The 18,225-nt window shown below is 40.0% G+C and overlaps 1 long non-coding RNA gene across 1 annotated transcript; it reads left to right on the top strand.

Moving 5' to 3' along the window:
- The first annotated feature begins 7,351 nt into the window (after nucleotides 1-7,351).
- Nucleotides 7,352-8,123, top strand: LOC309691305. The gene is made up of 3 exons (XR_014271946.1): nucleotides 7,352-7,717; nucleotides 7,795-7,943; nucleotides 8,026-8,123. It is a non-coding gene; the product is annotated as an uncharacterized lncRNA (long non-coding RNA).
- Nucleotides 8,124-18,225: the final 10,102 nt, after the last annotated feature.

Here is an 18,225-nt window from a genome sequence, read left to right as displayed (position 1 = left end):
GTCATACGTCACATGAAAACCAAAATAATTCCAAACGCCAGATCTGAATGAGGTTCAATTTGCCTGTTGCAAGGAGAGCTTAACTTCTGTCTCGCTAGCTTGCCCTGCGCTCTTCCTTCTGACTATGCTGTCTGTGTTGAGCGCTCAGTGGATCTGCGCTCGACAGTGCAGCCTAGGCGGAGTAGTCGAACACAGATTCACTGAGCGCTCAACACAGACAGCATCGTCAGAAGGAAAATTGATAAAATAAATTACAAATGTTGTATTGTTCGATACATATGCGTACCGAACCGAAAGCACTGTATCGAACGGTTCAATATCGATACGAATATCGTTGCACCCCTAATATATATATAATTATAATTCCCATCTCGCCCCTGCGGGTGGTCTATCCTAGAGGCCTGGGAGCTTGAGGGTCCCGTGCAGTATCTTTACTGTTCCTTGGACTGCGCTCTTCTGGACAGAGATCTCGGTGCTGTTCCTGCTGGAGCCACTCACCTAGCTTTGGAGTCACTGCACCTAGTGCTCCGATTACCACTGGGACCGCTGTTAGGTATTTCTGAAGTTTCTTGTGTTCCTTCTTCCTGATGTTGCTGTAATTCAGCATCACTACATCTATCACTACGGTCGTCGTCTTCTGCTTGTCTACCACCACTATGTCTGATTGGTCCCACAGGACCTTAGCTCGGCCATTCTCGACCACCCTAGGGAGTGTCTCCCATTTTAAACTTCCAGGCCATACTCGGCACAGATCTATGCCGGCCACTTGGTTTTGGCGTTCCATGTATGCCTTGCCTGCTAGCATTTTGCACCCTCCTGTTATGTGCTGGATTGTCTCTGGGGCATCTTTACACAGTCTGCACTGGGGTCTTGCCTGGTGTGATAGACCCCAGCCTCAATGGATCTTGTGCTCAGAGCTTGTTCTTGTGCTGCCATGATTAGTGCCTCTGTGCTTTGTCCAGCCACTGGTAGTACTTCTAGATGTCAGCCACCTTCTCTATCTGCCAGTGGTACATACCTTGCAGGGGCCTATCCTTCCAAGATGGTTCCTCCTCTTGCTCCTCCTTCTTGGGTTTCTGCTGGACGTGCATGCGTGGTTGGAGTTACTTCCTGATGTATTTGTGGATGCTTGTTGTCGTTTGTTGTAGCCCGGATCTTGTTCATTCTATCTATCTATCTATCTATCTATCTATCTATCTATCTATCTATCTATCTATCTATCTATCTATCACCTGTACATGTCTGTGAGAACTGTCATGGATCGCTGTGTGGCAAGCAGGAGGAGGACCCAAATGCAAAACTCACAGACACGGGGATGAACTTGAGAAACACAGCTTTAATGCTGGCACGGCAGAACACAGGAAATACAAAACTAAACTGGGGAAAAGTAAACTAACACTCGCAGGTAGACACAGGAAGATCCACACAACATGAGGGAGAACGCGACGCCGAACAGAGGGAGACGCAGACAGAAATACACAGAGGGTTAACGAGGAAAGTGGGAACACACGGGGAACACAGCTGACACAGATAACCATAACGAGACAGGGCGGGTTGAACATAACACTGACGGGAGACGGGCAGAGTCAAACAGGAAGTACAGAGGTTCAGACAGGAGGAGAGAGAGCACGGGGAAAACACAGACATAACGGGCTGGGGAAACATGGAACAACCACAACGGGAGACGAGGGCTCATAAATACACAGAGGGCACACAGGGGGGAGAGAGAGCACGGGGAGAACTTAGACATAACGGGCTGGGGAAACATGGAATAAAACATAAGGAGAGACGAGGGCTCACAGATACACAGAGGGGCACACAGGGGGTAAAAGCCACGAAGGGAAAACACTTAGGGAACAACACAACAGGGCAACTCAGGAAACATGGCCTAAATAGGGAACAAAATACAAACATACAAGAAAACTAAGAACACTGGGCCAACATGGCCCAGGACCATGACAGAGAACAATATTACAGTGGACTGTGCAAAGCTTTACAGGCTGATAATGAGTGTGTTTGTCAACAAAGGCAGCATCAATGAGGTAGAGAGTTTCACATGTGTGAAACTGTGGCATCAGAATCTACTTCACCACAGCTTACTGTGTAGTCATGACACAGCAAACTACAAAGATTAAATACACAATGTATTTCACTGCAGATGAACACTGGGATCAGTATCTGATGTTCTGATGGCCACATAAACACTGTTTATGTCACTAGTGAGTCATAATGCCAATCATTTCATTTATTTTAGGCTTCAAGATGATGCTAGTTGGGTATTGGATACCAGCATTCTGTTGTGTAGAGGCTCAACAGCAGACCCAAAGACACATGTTTTGCTTGTTGGCAGTCTAGGACTAGTAGAGTGACAGCTATTACCATTACCAACTGGAGTTTTCCTAAATATGAAAAGAGCCACAGTGCTGTACAGTAAGGAATCACAGGATCCATTAAAAAAAGAGAGAAAAAGAATCATGACACAGTCATTAGAGTATGTAGTCATAGGATCAACATTATGGCCTTCATCTTTCTTTCTTTGAGTACGATATGGACTTGCCAGTAAGATATACTGACAAGTTGACACATAGAAGATCCATTTCATGTGCTTAACTGCTTCATAAAAACACATGACATCACGGAGATCATATTTCAGAGCCTGTCCACAATGCAGCAAATTTCTATTGATAATCAATGCCATATGGTCGTCTGGTGTTGTCTCTAGTTACAAGAAGCATTTGAAGTCATCAAACAGGAGGATCACTTTCACGACACACGCTTATTACAGACAGATTGAATCAAGTGCTCAAATTTTAATCTCAACGCTTTTTGCTAAATATTCAATTCAGAAATCAAAATATACTGAGAATCTAAACAGGGATTGTAGTACACCAAACTCTGGACTTGGGGATGGGATGATTTAGCTTTTTAGTAGTGCTGTCACAAAAGTCAGGGAGTGATTAAAATGTAAACAGTTCCTCCTCCAGGGACCAGACATGTGATCTGGAAATGTGCTTGATCTCACAATGAATATCTCACATTGCTCAAATCAGTTTTATCACAGATGTTTGATGAAAAAAATCAATATCAGCCCACTTAAAAGAACCAGAAATGGACTTAAGGCACAACAACTGATCATTTTATATCATTTACTGGATAGTGGCTTGTAACAAATCAAGTTTCTCATAACATAACAATTATGGTTCCACACATGTGTTACACATGTGTTTGACTGGGAAGAAATCACTACAGAAGATTCAACATCTCCTGGAAAATACTAAAAACGGAATAGAGGTGACTGATTTCAGAAATACACGCTCATGCTTGTGTTTTTTTTTTGCCTGTGTATGACACAGACTGATCAAGGACCTAAGTATGATTTAGACTTCTGCAGGAGATCCACCTACGATGTAACCATAAACCCCTTTTAACCCTAAACCGTAACCTTCCAAGCTATTCAGTCGCCGCAAGCTGTGCCAAGCCAATGTGTTGTTGCATTTCTCAGGATCTGCATGTCAGTTTACGTGGAAGGTTACAGCATAGGGTTAAACAGTGTTTTCGATTATGTCCCAAGTTATGGCATAGATTTCACAGATTGCACAAGTCTAAGTCAGACATCAGTTGAAAAAATGCTCCGTAGCATCTCTAGATGTCAAAAATAACGATGGGCACCTTTAATATACAGAATGTTATATGAACATCAGTATCCCTTCTGTGTAGTCAGGTTGGGCTTGCAAACAGACTCTTCTGGTTTGTTAGTTGTTGTGGGAGTGGATGATAGTCAGTCCAATTGACATCAATAGATTAAAAAAACAATTTCTTTGGAAGTATTACCTGCCCATCAAGGGCAGGTATCTCCATGACTGGTCGTTCAGGAACAGGAACTCATTGTTAATGGAAGCGTAAATAATACCATAGAAACAAAGTAATTATGCTTAGACACAGAGCCCATAGAACCAGAAGAAATTGCTTAACTGGTTTTTAGTTAACACAAGATTATCTGCTGAATGAGAGCTCAAGCCTAACATACTACAACACTGTAGAAAAGCTGCATTTCTTAAAAAAGATTCTTATTAATTTCTTAGAAATGTTTTCAAATAAAGCAATAACAGAACCCCTGCATTCTTGTAGGTTTACAGAATGCACACAACAAAAGTGTGCATATGCCCACTTTCCTGCAGTCTGGGTTAGAGACATGTCATACCTCTGTGGTTTACATTTTCAACATTGGCTCTTTAGTCATATTTTGCTTATACAATCAAACCAGTCTGTGATCATCTCTAGCCACCACCTGTGACCCTGAACTAGACGAGCTGTTAAGAAAACAAAAGGATCTGATATGCAAATTCATGACCGTTTCACATTTGACCCCTTTATCATGGTGTGGATTGACTTTGTGAGAATATGAATCAAATCGTGCTTAAATCACTAGTATATGATCTGGTTTATGTGAATGGTGCTGAAGAAAAATAATTATTGTATTCCCAAATATGGTTTTGTAGTTTTTCTGAGACATTTTTTGTCAAACTATGTTCACTTCGTCCTGCACAGGTTTGAGGTTTGTCCTTTTATTTCTGCACTCTTCTAATCATGGATTTGAGAGCTGCTTTTTTGTTGACTGTAGCTGGTGAGAACCAAGAAGCAACCTACAGAGCTGAAAAATTAAGTCCACTTCCTTTAAGGGCCACTTGAGTCGGGCTTTTATTCAAGTCCTACAAACCCCTAAAATGCCGACTTAACAGCTTTAGAGAACATGCAGACAGCCTGGTACAGAAAATGATTTGGGGCTGTGTAGAAAATTTTAAGATGCACAGTAGGTTACATCCTTTGCTAATGCACTGGACTGGATCACTCAGCCTCTCTGCTTTCTAACAAACTAAATGTCTAAATATTCTTTGGTTGTTTTTTTGTTTTTTTCAGTTTGTTTTTTTGTTTGTGTTTGTTTTTTGCTTCTTCTTGCAGATGTGAAAAATGGATGCAATTACCACTGTATCCTCATGGGGATGCTAGTGAGGGTTGGGCCTCATTGCATATCTGCAATACTGCAAAAAACAATAATTGTATTTTTAATTATGAAACTTATTTGTAGGAAAATGAAACTATAAGAACCTGCAGTAAGTTCACAGTGTTTATTATACAGTGTTGTGAAAATGTTAACGCTTGATTGCACTTCTTTTTGCCAAGGATACTACAATCAGTTATAAGGTACAAGTCTGAATAACCTTTTTCCCTCTTTTTTGTTTGTTTTTTGATCTATGTGTTATTTGATGATCTGAAACACAATTATGCCAAAAAATAAATAAATAATTAAAAACATTCAGAAAGGGGCAAATACTTTTTCACAGCACCAAAAATATTATTTAATCGTATAATTGTAGTTATAATTGTAGTGGACGACTGTTGATACTTTCAGTTTATGTTTAAATATATATACCAACACAGGGGTTCTAGGTTACACGGCACATGACATTCTTTGAATCAAATGTGTACACACTACTGTATGTCTTACAAAATCCTCACACAAACTTAAAAGGCAGGCAAAACTAGAACTCAACCAAACCATGTAAAATGGCAAATTTCTGGTGTTTACTGAGATGTACTTTTCTGGGTGCAAAAACCCTCCTAGCACTTTGAAATCCCTCACTGTAAAAAAAAAAGAGTAAACAGCCAATGCATTCAGCTTTATGCTTCACTAAATAGACTCTTGGGCCTCCACATCGGGAATTCTGCCTGGAATGCAAAATGAGTGTCTGCTGCTGAGATACAGGTAAACGCATCGCATACAAACATGCACACCTCCTACTCTGCACTGAGAGATAAATCAAAATAGAAATTCTGTTCATACTTAACATGCAAATTCTCACTGAGGTTTTAAATCTTCCCACCTGCATGGGTTCTGCATGTGCATGTATATACAGACCGTAAAATCTGCGTCTTGTGTTGAATTACCAGACTGCTGGTTGAACAGACGGGGTTGCCTGGCAACACAGTTTGCACGCGAGGCAGCGAGTTATGGGATCACGGCGCGTTCGGTCAGGAAAGACCAGCCTGTTTTGGTCGAGAGAAGATGAGGGGAAACCCTGAGTTCATGCTGGCTGCAGATAAGAGCACATAAGCTGAGAAATTTAAGTGGACTGACAAGCATGAAACAAACAGACCATCTTAATATGCTGACATGTAGTCAGTATGCAGTACAACAGATTTCTATGTGCGGAGAACAAAAATGCATTTTGATGCAACCATCTGCCCATCGCTGATAACAAGTCAGAGTGTTTGTCATTAAGCACTCAAGGGGAAAATAATGAAGCCAGAATTTTATAAATACAGAATGTTGATAATTAGGTTACGTGTTGTATGTGAGTGTGATTTGGTTTTGTTTAGTTTTTTTAATGATGTCTTTGAACCGGTCTTTCTCCAGAGTGGAATGGTTGTACAGCATGCAGCATCTTTAATCACTTTAAAAAGCAAAAAGTTCTCATATTCAACCTGAAACTAAACCACCTTGTTGAAATTTACATACTACACTTGTACATACATAGTATGCATAGTGTGCTAAATGAACGTCTACTAATATTCATTGCTAAAAGGAGACATAACAACTGCCTTGATTACAGTCCACAAGTGATAAAGTTAAAAAAGACACAATTTACACAAGGTCTCACAACAGGTGCTGCAGGTCCCAACAAAGACCAAGCCATGAAGTCTGAGAACTGTCTGTAGATCACTGTGATAAAATTGTTTTGCACCACAGATGAAGGTGAGTTATGAAAACATTTGTCAAGCTTTGTCAAGTAGAGCCAGAAAACAGTCACATGATTACATCTAAAATAAGAAAAACTGTTTTTTTTCTGTAAACAAGATATTTTGTATATGATGATTCTAAAATTAGCACAGAAAATCTTTGATCCAGACGATGTTTTTTGCTTTGGTTACTGAATAACCAAAGGAAAAAAGTAGCACTTCAGGAAACACTGAGAAATTAACTATACACACGTTAACAAATGTCTTTTAATCTAGTGCTCATTATCCTTCCTGGAATAAACTGGTTACAGTTTTTCCTTATTTTTTGCTATTTTCTAGTCACTAAAGTCAAATTATGCGCACAATTCTAAAAACATGACATTCATAAATCAACAGCATGACTCCAAACTGCTAAAGTCTGAGTGCAGTTCCATTGGCCTCACTCATTCTAAATCACAGTTTTGCAAGTGAATACAAATTGTATCATTTAGCACACTTTGTTCACCTCGAACGTTGGTCTACAACTGTGTATAAAAGAGGCCTTGAGTGACTCATGCAGGAGTTAGGCAAGAAAACTGAGCAGCAAGAACACAGAGGAAGCATGAGGGGAAGAGTAAGAGGAGGCCTAGGTGGCAGCAGAAGACAATTTGCAATTTGATTTATTTATTTCCTTATTTATTCATCTTTTATTTATTAGTTCATGTGGTTCTGTAAATGCTTCAGAACAGAAATCCCTACTACTATTCACCAAAATCAGAAAAACTAAACTAAACCTTCCACTTACTTGTATGCGTTTGAATATGTAACATAGCTTCTGTCATGGTCCGCGGCCCGGCGTCCGAGGTGCTGATGGGATGCCCACTCCCGTGGGCGTGGCTGCTAACTCCACACCTGCATCCCATCCCAGGCGATCACCAGGTGGACTATTTAATCCTGCCCAGCCTGCTGCTCCACGCCAGTCCGTAGTCGTCCTTCAGCGGTAACGTACACCTGCGGGAAAGCCCTTATGCAAACCTATCCGTGTGAACTAACACTAACTCTGCCTTGTATACTCAGATCACAGCTCGGCGTGTTTGAGCCACCAGCCTGTCCACCTGCCTGTCCGGAATTTGGATCACGATCAGCCCCAGCCGCCTCGACCTTTCTGAAGCTTCTCCCCACGGACCCTCACCCCTCCCTCCGGTTCCCTCGGCCCCGCTATCATCGTAAGACGCGTACTCTACTTCCCTTCGTATGCTGCCGTTTTCCCCGCACCCCAATAATCCTTTTTTCCTTTTTCTGTTTCAGCCTCCCACAGTCCCGCTCTCGGCGTTCCTGCGCGATTCACCTCCCGGTCCCTCGGTTTTTCTGGTTCCGTGCGTTTTTTTCCCTTCTACCCTCCCGGGACACCCTCAGTTATAATAAAGTTTATTTTTTGTTCTCTCGTACCGCTGTGTGTGTGTTCTGCTCCTGGGTCCAACTTGTGCGTGGAACTTCGGTTCATGACAGCTTCGCAAAGCCAAAATACTCATGCCCTCATACTTCTGATGACTGTACACAGTTTCTGTTTGTAGCGTTTTGATTTTATCACATATATCTGATGTTTTGGGAGATATAAGTGTTTCGGTGGAGGTTTCGAAAAGACAGAAAATTGTTTGCGATGTCTGATGTTGCAAGAGATGTGGCAAGGGGTTTGGACAAAACTCTTTTGAATTTGAGGGATTCCAACGATTCTGGAAATGCTTTTAAAACACATTAGGAAAAACTGTAAGTGTGAGTGCCGTCTTTTTACTTCTTAGCTTTCAACAATCGTGACTTAATGAGTAACACCACAAATAACAGTGAGTGTCCAGCCCCCTCACATTAGTGATCACATAAGATAAATTTATTACAATAGCTATAGCTACATTATTCATAGGAAGTTACTGTCCTGCACAGCTTCGGTCTTCATTGGCAGAAAACCTCCTGCTCTAATCAAAACAAGACAAAGGTAGAAAAGGATGGGGAACAACAGAGACAGCCTACAGGGAGGTGGAGGTATTGTTGTGCTAACAATGTGGGATGTGGAAGAGAATTACCCAGGCTTATGTAAGTGATAAAAAGGGGAACTCCTGCCCTGTTCATCACCCTGCAGCCAAATATACCCCTCCCCAACTGCAGTTACCACCCTCAGTGCTGGCAGGGTGGTGGGAGCTGGATGTGGAGCTGAAAAGATTGACATTGTGGGAAACACTCACTCACAACACCCACTGAATCTGCAAAACTTGGCAGGACTTAGCACAGGGAAACACAGCACATGTGTTCAACTTTTCAAAAGTTTTTTTTTTTTTTTTTTATCAAACACAACTCTAAAAGAAGGTAAACAGTTTAATTATCTGATGTTAAAGTTATGCTGGAAATGTAGTTCTGTAACAATGGTGGTTGAGTAAAGGTCTAGGCATCACTTGAGGCAATAGTCTTGGGATCATGACTGTCTGTTTAAAGTTTATTGGCAGTAGCTGTTGCAATATTTCTATCCAGATCAGAGTACCAGACTAACAGTGTTACCCCTCGTGCTGGGTTGCTGAAGTTTCTATTAAGGTGATCAAAGAGAGGTTTATCCACTTAACACACTGTTTGCTGCTACAACTACACATGTTTCTTTTCCAAATATTTATTTATAAGTGACTTATGTATGTATGTATGTATATATATGTATATATTGTACTATTCTTAGTTAGCGTATTGTCTGTCTTGTCTTAATGTTGGTTTAAAATGGAGCACTGTAACAAAAAATAATTTCCCCCAGGGATCAATAAAGTATTCTGATTCTGATTCTGATTCTGATCCTTTGTGGAAAAGGAATATAACTAGATTTTCAAATTTGCATGCAAGACAACAGTGTTGTCAATGTTGTTACACATTAGTTTCTTGCAATTTATGCCTAAAGACTCATGGTGACAGGTTTCTTCCTACTTCTTTTCTAATACTAACATATCTGATGGTTTAAGTCTGCAGTTCAATTTCTTTATACTGACAGAAAGGGCTGTTCCACTGGTCTTATCCATTCAAGATCAAAGGTGGTCCACAATGCACAATCAGTTCAATCTCCGTACTTTACACTAATGTTGTTTTATGCTAGAAAATATCCGTTTTATGCATGGCAATATCTGGGAATATTTATAGGTACAGTACTTGGAGCTGCTGTCGATGAGCACTCAAAAGTCCAGTCCATACTAAAAGTTATAATTGTTTAAAAAACTCACAGCCTGTCCAATTTCATGACTGCTTATCAGACAAACACATACGCACAGATATAACCACCAGTTCTGTGGCAGTTATTTGAGCAGTTTCAAATATACTTCTTGAACCTGAGACTGGTTTCACTCCCTTTTGTTTCCAGACAGGTTTGGTTGCTTTGAAAAGCAGAAATGGTACACTTTTTTTTTATTATTGAGAAACGTTAAAGGGTTGAGTTAGGATATTTATAGTTTCTACTCACGTGACAGCATTCAGCTGCTTTTTTCAAATTCACAAGTTAATCTGATAAAATCCTAAGAAAACAAAAAATAAAACACCACCCAGTCCTCATACCTGAGAGACTGTCATACACAGCTGGATCCAGCTGGTTCCTTCAGGCAGGTACACATAAGCCCTGTGTTTACACACCTGGAGAGCCTGCTGTTTCAGAGACAAACATGTAGAAACATGCAGGGATGCAAAGAAATCCCACTGTTTGTACTCTCACTGAACCACTTCACACTTCTCACCAAACCCAGCAAGAACACACAGCGAGTCTTCAAACACAACATTTTTTTATTAATTAAAAAAGACTTGGATGCACAAACTTTACCAGACATTTTTTTGTGACTCACCTCATGAAAAATGTTTCAATTAAGTATTGCTGCTGTTGGGTTTATTAGTTTTATGACCCATATGACCCATTGTTTAACAAATGCTTGATGCTTGATGGGTCTAAAAAGACCTGAATTCAGATATTAAGAACCTCATTACTTTTGTCCATACAGAGTATTTAGTGCAAAGCTATCAGCTAATGGTAGCATACATAGATACAGATAGTTGTTAATCAGTATTAAGTAACATAAAAATAAAAATGTTAGCAAAAATAAAATAAAATATTAATACTATAAACAAAATTGGAGCACTCTTGGTGTCAGAGCAGTCAACCCCACTGCAAGATCTACAATCACTGGTGTTATTTGCATGTGCGCAAGCTGCTAGTTCAGTGCAAGTCCTTTATGCAAAGAGTCTTTCTCAGACCTGGGACAGTTTTTCCAGGAAACTTGTTTTGCCAGGGAGGAGGTGCTGCCTCGCAGGCTAACGTCAGGAAACAAAAACTGTGTCTCGTGAACAACACATTACATAAGACTGCAGCACGTCTGAGTACAGCACCAACATAGATATGTGACTAATGACATTGTGAATATTACTTTTTTAAAAATTTCAAATAAAGAGTAAAAATTTAATTTTTCAGTTTGGCCAATCAGACCCTCTTAGTGGTGCAAATACGTAGTTTTTAAAGCTTGGAAACATATGTTATCACCCGGTGAAAAAGTACATACAATAGGGGAAAGATTTGTGCAGACAGCATGTTCGGGAACATTGACTTTTTGTCTGAAGCTATTTCTGAGTATACATGTACCGGTGGGAAAGACGCAACAATGGTTGATGTCAAAACTGCATCGTCATGACAGCTGTAGGGTTTTTTTTCTTTTGAAGTCAGCAATTTCATATGCCTAGTTTACACCTTATCATAAGTTTCATTTTCCTGTGTGAAGATTTACCAGCAGTGTCAACCCCAAAGTTTCATCTGTGTGATTCATGTGATGGTTCCCCATTTGATATTCATCAGACTCTTTGTGATGTTAAAATGTGACTGTCTGATCAGTGTAAACTATATTTTTTTCTTAGTGTTCACTGAAGCTCTAAACAAAAGAAAAACAACTTGTTTGTTCTTGCACAAGTTTGCTATAAACCACACGTGTAAATCTGTGATCAAGGGAGGAGAAAGAGAGAACTAACAGCAAACTGAAGGATTCAGAGGAGGCTGGCTCAGCTCAGCTCTTCATGTTTGACACAGTTCAGCTATCCAAGTGGTGGGATTTCCAGCCCTGCAGCTGCTCTGTGTCCCCAGGAGGCTGTAGGGAGTTTTGGAAGGAAATCAAACATTACTGCCAGTGATTCATTTAACACCAACCCTCCCCCAAATCCTCGACTATCATGCAGTTTCTCTCTCTTTCCCTGCCATCAACCTCTTGACCTCTGTGTCCATCCTGCCCTCGTTCCTTAGCCTCTCTTACTGTAATCCAGTGCAATAATGGATTCTGGTTTTAGGTTACCATGGAGTTTAGTTACATTGATGCTACTTGTTCTGTTTGCCTTAATTATATTTAGACTCTTCACACATCTAATTTTTATTGGTTTTAGTTGCACATTTACACCACATATTACACATTTAATTTTGTTTTAAATTGTTCACCAATGCAGACAAGCATGGTTTTATTTGCTGCTGAAGTTTCAAAATATTGACTTGCTCTTAAGACTTGACTTTCATTGTCTTAATTAATGCACTCGATATTATCTTTGCATTTGACAAACACGAGTTTGATTTGAATGTTTGTGACTCAGACTGAGGGGTTTGATGATAGCTGTAGTATTAACCTTGTTATACAGTGCTGTGTTTGGGTTTTTGTGTAGGTATTTTTCTATGCAGAGACTGCGCAAAGACCTACACAACTTATTATAATGTGTTTGCATGCAGTCCTCCAGAAACCAACAGCACATAACTCAACACAGATGACATGTTGGGTCAGAATGAAAAAACATTAAAGATATAAACCACTAGCTAATGGACCAAGAACACCACAAGCCCACAGGCCACTTGTATGTTACACTGTTACTTATGTTATTAAACAGCTACAACATGTAAATGACGGTCTGCATAGGACCAGTGCAAAGGCATAAAGAGCCATTAAACAAATGAGCTGAAGGGAGAATGGCACAGGAAGTATTCCATGTATTCAACAAGCATCCATCATGGATGCCCTCTCTTGCATGTGCTATCCATTTATTTCTAGTAGTGCTGAAGTGGATTATTTCCTGATGTGTGCTGCACGTGTTAAATCACAGCTGTAAAAAAATATCCTGAGCTGATTCTTCCTAAATTGGAAAGAAGTGAATGTACAGTGCTTTTCACTTTTTAATCAGAGTACAGCAGTCAATTAGAATTCTGCATTTTTTCTTTTCTCTTTTTCCCCTCTTGACTGCTAACTGGGAGACATTACATTTAATGTTAATAATGGCTGTAGCCTTAGACAGTTAAGGGAAACCTCTGGATGGTAGCAGCTCTGCCTGCACACTGAGCTAATCAGTATCTGATATTCAAAGGCTGACAGAGCTTTGACTCACCTTAGCAGACTATACATCTTTTATGCATTCACACAGTTATTCACTGCATGTCACATCCCATTTCATATACAGCCTGTGTTGGATGTGACATGTTGTTTGATACACACAGCCTGAAATGTTCGATCAAATCAAAGCAGTGTCTGACATGATTATTAACCCTTCCTTGAGTCTGGACATGCAGTGCATCCTGGGACAGCAGATACGGTCTCAGCAGAGCAGATGTGTGATTGGTGGCGACAGGAGGCTTGGTGTGGAAGAAAATGAGGGCTGGCAGCAAAAGTAGTAGCTCTTTTTTCATCTTGGTGCCATGTTCCTCGCTTTGCTCAGTGCTTATTATACAGATGTCCTCAGCAGCAAGTCTGCTGTGCGTGCAGAAAAATCACAGTGAAGTCATTAAAGTCAACACAGGGAGAGGAAATGTCATTAAGTAAGCAGGTCACAAGAAAGAAAATATGGGGATAAGTAATGAATTATGTTTTATTGAAAACTGTAAACAAATATACCATTTAGTTGTCAAAACTGTACTGTTAATAGAAATGATGCATTTGATGTCTATATTGACTTTTGGTCTTTGTAAAAAGAACTTGATCATTCGTTGATTTAATTCTTTTTTACACTTAAGATTAGCTTCATTAGAAGCATGGATGTTTTGGTTGGCAGGTGCTGGCCCTCCGTTTGGCTTCACCTGCACCTATATAAATCATTGTCTGTGATATTGGTACGTTTTTAAGTATTTTTATGCACTTATTTGACAAAGCCTAACCAAGTCTATCCAAGAAGGCCAGTCTCCAGTTTCCATGAGTGAAATTCTAGTATTTGATTAATGTCTTACTCAGCACTAATTTGGAGGATCTGATTCACGCCCCTGATTCACTCGACAGGAACACTTCACTAACCAAGACCGCTAACGTTACCTGACATTCTATCACTGCTCACTCATGTCTAAATATGGGCATTTCTAGCTCTAAAAACCATGAAGATGGCCATAGAGATAAAGTCAAGGTTTCAAAATAAACCAGTGGATAATGCCTAGGTTTATCTAGGTATGACTATGATCTTTGCATAATCCAAAAGGAAGAAAGCAAAAATCAATAAATATATACATAAATAAATAAAAAAGAATTACCTCTTCTTTAAATTGTTAATTAGCAGATGGCTTTAGATGACCTCAGCTTTATTGTGGGCTTATTACGACTATTAAGAATAAATGTATTCCTGCTGTAAAGTCCCCTTTGATCATTATTTTTATAGCCCATAGGAAACTTCACTTTGCATCAGTTGTCTGTAAATTAGGAAGGGCATTGTCTAAACCTTCACACATTGAGAGATTTCTTTAAGCTGTTTCAAGAATTGAATCAATGTTGTATCTTCTGTGAAGCCTGTGTACTGACAGCCCAAGCTATCAAAGTAACATGTGTTTTCACTTCTCTTCTTCCTTTGTTCTTGCTTTCATCAGCTGGAGCTGATTTGTCTAGGAGCACGACGTCACTATATCCTGGTAACACAAAAGCAACAGTGCTGTTTTGAAATGGAAATTATATTACACATCAAAGCATCACAATCAGATTTGAATAAAGTAATAACCATTTCAGTTGGAAGTAATGACAGAAAGAAATTATAATTTAATGATTATCGTGTGTAAGGAGTGTGCTGGTTATTAGATGCCCAGTTTAGTTTCACTAACTAAAAACATGGGGCTGGGACGTGACATTCTGGCTTCAATACAGCGACCATGATGTAAATGCTATAAAAATCAGTCAGCTCTCGACTAAATCTCAGTGCTTATGGAAGCTTTGTTGGTGTTTAAAAAGCAAAATCCATATGTCATGTCTACTCTGGGCATGATTCATGCTGATAAGTTTATCGCATTAGACAAGGAGTGTGTAGAAATTAGTGGCATCTGGTGCTGCGGTTCCACTGGACTGCCCCTCACCCATCGCCTTTAATATGAAAATCCAAAGGTCATCTCTGGAGCCAGCGAACGGTTTGTCTACTCAGTGTTACTGTAGAAACGTGGCAGAACTGCACTGCAGCAGCAGAGTTGAACAAGACCCTGTGGGGCTATGAAGGGCTTGAGCTCAGCTAATGAAAACATAATAGTTCCAGCTGGTCAAATGGGTATCACTGCAGTGCACAGGTAGATCCCAGTCAGTGGTTCACCTCTGATATCACTGGAGAAGTCACATGTCAAGCAAGAGATTGCACAGTATTATCGAAACTATAACATCATGTATAACTTTATAACTATAACCTTTTTTTCACTTAGATGTTTTCACTATGTATTTATACAACACTGTATTTAATCATTAGTTATTATTAATATCTGGATGTCTTCCAGATCAAGTCTTTTGTCTTGTTTTCATCTCCTCACCCCCAACCAGTCACAGCAGATGGCCATCCCTGCCTGAGCCTGGTTCTGCAGTTTCTTCCTGTTAAAAGAGAGTTTTTCCTTCCTACTGTTGCCATGTTCTTGCTCATAGGGGGTCTGTAGAGTCTTAAGGGTCTCTACCTTGAGATAGCTGTAGTTGTGATTTGGTGCTATACAAATAAAGTTGAATTGAATTGAACTGAGATTGAACTGAATGGCTCACAAAGAATATAACAGAATAGAAAAAAAGGCCAAAAATTGAGATGCCGCTATTTGAAATTAAAACTCCACGCTGCTCTTTCTCCAGTTCCCACCAACATACCTGCAAAGTTTAAATGAAACAGGGTAAACAACACACACACACACACACACACACACACACACGTCATTAGCTGCACATACTTGCCCTCTAACACCTGAGGTTTAATGGTTGCAGTGCCTAGTATGTTGATTTAGCATGCTAAGATGCACAAAGAATAGAATTTTAAAGGGAATAAGAAAGCATGCACAAAATTTCATGACAATCAGTCAAAATTCTGGTAAAAATATTTCATTTAAAACAACATTTAAAGGAGGTCCATCCCTTATTGTGATCTTTCATTTAGAATCAGTGTGATGAACAGTATGATACTGTCATCTGCAAGTATAGCTAACAATCTGTACAGACTAAATTGTGGGTATTCGTGATTCCAAGAGGATAATTCCTCTTGGGGTTCTTGTTGGACAAATTGAGCTTGAACGCTTCCTTTCTGTAATGTTGGTAGTAGACGGAGGGCTGGCCCCAAAGGATGTCTTTGCAGCCAACACAAATATCACCAGGGCAGCTGCCTTCAAGTCAGTCCTTGAATGTTAATAAAGCGTGCTTTGTTGTCAGCATCGAACACTGCAACAATAAACAGGGCAGGTTTGGTTTTATGTTTCAGTATCTAGTTCACTTCCCCGAGGACACAAGAGAAGAAAATCTCCTTCTGAATTTTACAGAAAAAAATTGTAATCACTCAGTATAGACACTTTTTGACTCAATATTTGCTTCATTTTGTTATTTTATTCTTATAATAAAATGAAATGTAGCTTGTATGCATGGTTAAATGGGTTTAAGTAATCGTTGACTCAAAGGAGAAAGGCTTTTCTTCTCATTTTTGTGGATCTGAAGATTTTGTATGTTGTACAGATATATAATATAGTATTTTAAGTGTGTGGTATCTTGGAGAGTAGAAATAGACTTTATATTTTATGGTTAAACATCCAAAGAATTCTTGCAATTTCCCTCCTCATTAAATACCATTATATCTCTGCTCCAAACCTCCACAACAGTCTATCTATAGGATCAGAAGAATATTTCAGGCACGTAAAGGATCGTGAGCTTCTCTGGCCTCTTGAGTATGTGCTCGTCCATCATCATGACCACCTCTCCCATCCCAAATCAAAACATCGCACGACAGCTGGCAACAACCACTGCTGCTGCGTTTGTCAAGGCTGCACCCTGGAGGAGGGTGTTTCTTTCAGACAGTGATGGTCGGTGATTTCAGAGGGTAGGAAGGATGAGACAACTCGACACTGCTTCAGTCCACAAGTCAAAGCGTGCATTGATGTCTGACTTTGTTTCATCATTTCTCTTTGAATCCACCATGGGCCCTGATTCAAGACACGAGTCCCAGGATACAGAAGAAGGCTAGTCCTGGATTAGGAATTAGACCAGTGGATCTCTGTTATCCTGTCTATGATGACCCACAGCGTTTCAGTGCAGCAGAGCCTGTCCTCAGGCTCCACAGGACTGCTGGCCATGTCAGCTAATATTAATTCTATCCCTGTATATCTCCAAATTACTTCCTTATAGGCAACTATAGAACTCGTGTTTAAGAGCAGCTCTCAGATTAATCATGTTTGCTCACAGAGGGAGTCATGAAAGATCCTGATTAATCCCATAGTGGATATATAGTAAAACTGAATAGTATGCTACTCTGCAAGAGCACAATTCAATTTTTAATTTCAATTTAGTAATGTTTTGTTTATTTTTGTGAAATACTTGTAACAATTGGGATAATCAACAATGAAACTGATTTCAAATGTAACATACTCTATTTAGAAGAGATACATTTACAAGGCATCAATACATGAGAGGTAAGCCAATATCATTATGTACTAGATGGAATTAAAGAGTGCAGTTAACAAATATCAGGAAGTTCATCCACATTCAATTTGGACAATAGGCTTCAAGATCATCTCCTTTTCCTCCTCTGCATCACTTTCAGAGCTCCTGTCAGTCCAGTATGTGCACTTGTGACACACTCACAGTCTCCTCTGCTTCGTCTCTGAACGTAAAATTCATTTTGAACAAGATTGAAATTTGCCAGATTTAAATCACAAACAAATCTGGGAAGTAGGACACTAGATTGTGTTGATTTGGTCAGAAAACTCTGCCCTTTCACTGTGAGCAATGCAACAAGGTGCAAGCCACAAGTCAAATACATTCACTGTAGTAGTCCTGCACTGGTTTGGTTTTGTTTCTGTGTTCCCGAAACAAAAACCGATTGGGTTGGGCAGATTGTGGACCCACCTCTGGGTGGACTCTGGGGTACATGTCCATTGCCCATCTCACCTGCTGCTCACCAGCCTCATCAACAGCCAGTATTTACCAGCTTCAGCACACAGTCCCTGCTAGATTGTCTTCCACTCTTGATGGTAATTAGGGTGCTTTATAGCGCTCCTTCGGTCTTGAGGACACTTGGCTC

This window comes from Aulonocara stuartgranti (assembly GCF_965226115.1).
Source record: "Aulonocara stuartgranti genome assembly, chromosome: 16".
Lineage (NCBI taxonomy): Eukaryota > Metazoa > Chordata > Actinopteri > Cichliformes > Cichlidae > Aulonocara > Aulonocara stuartgranti.
Note: the sequence above shows the minus strand (reverse complement) of the source record. Positions and strands in the feature narration are given on the sequence as shown.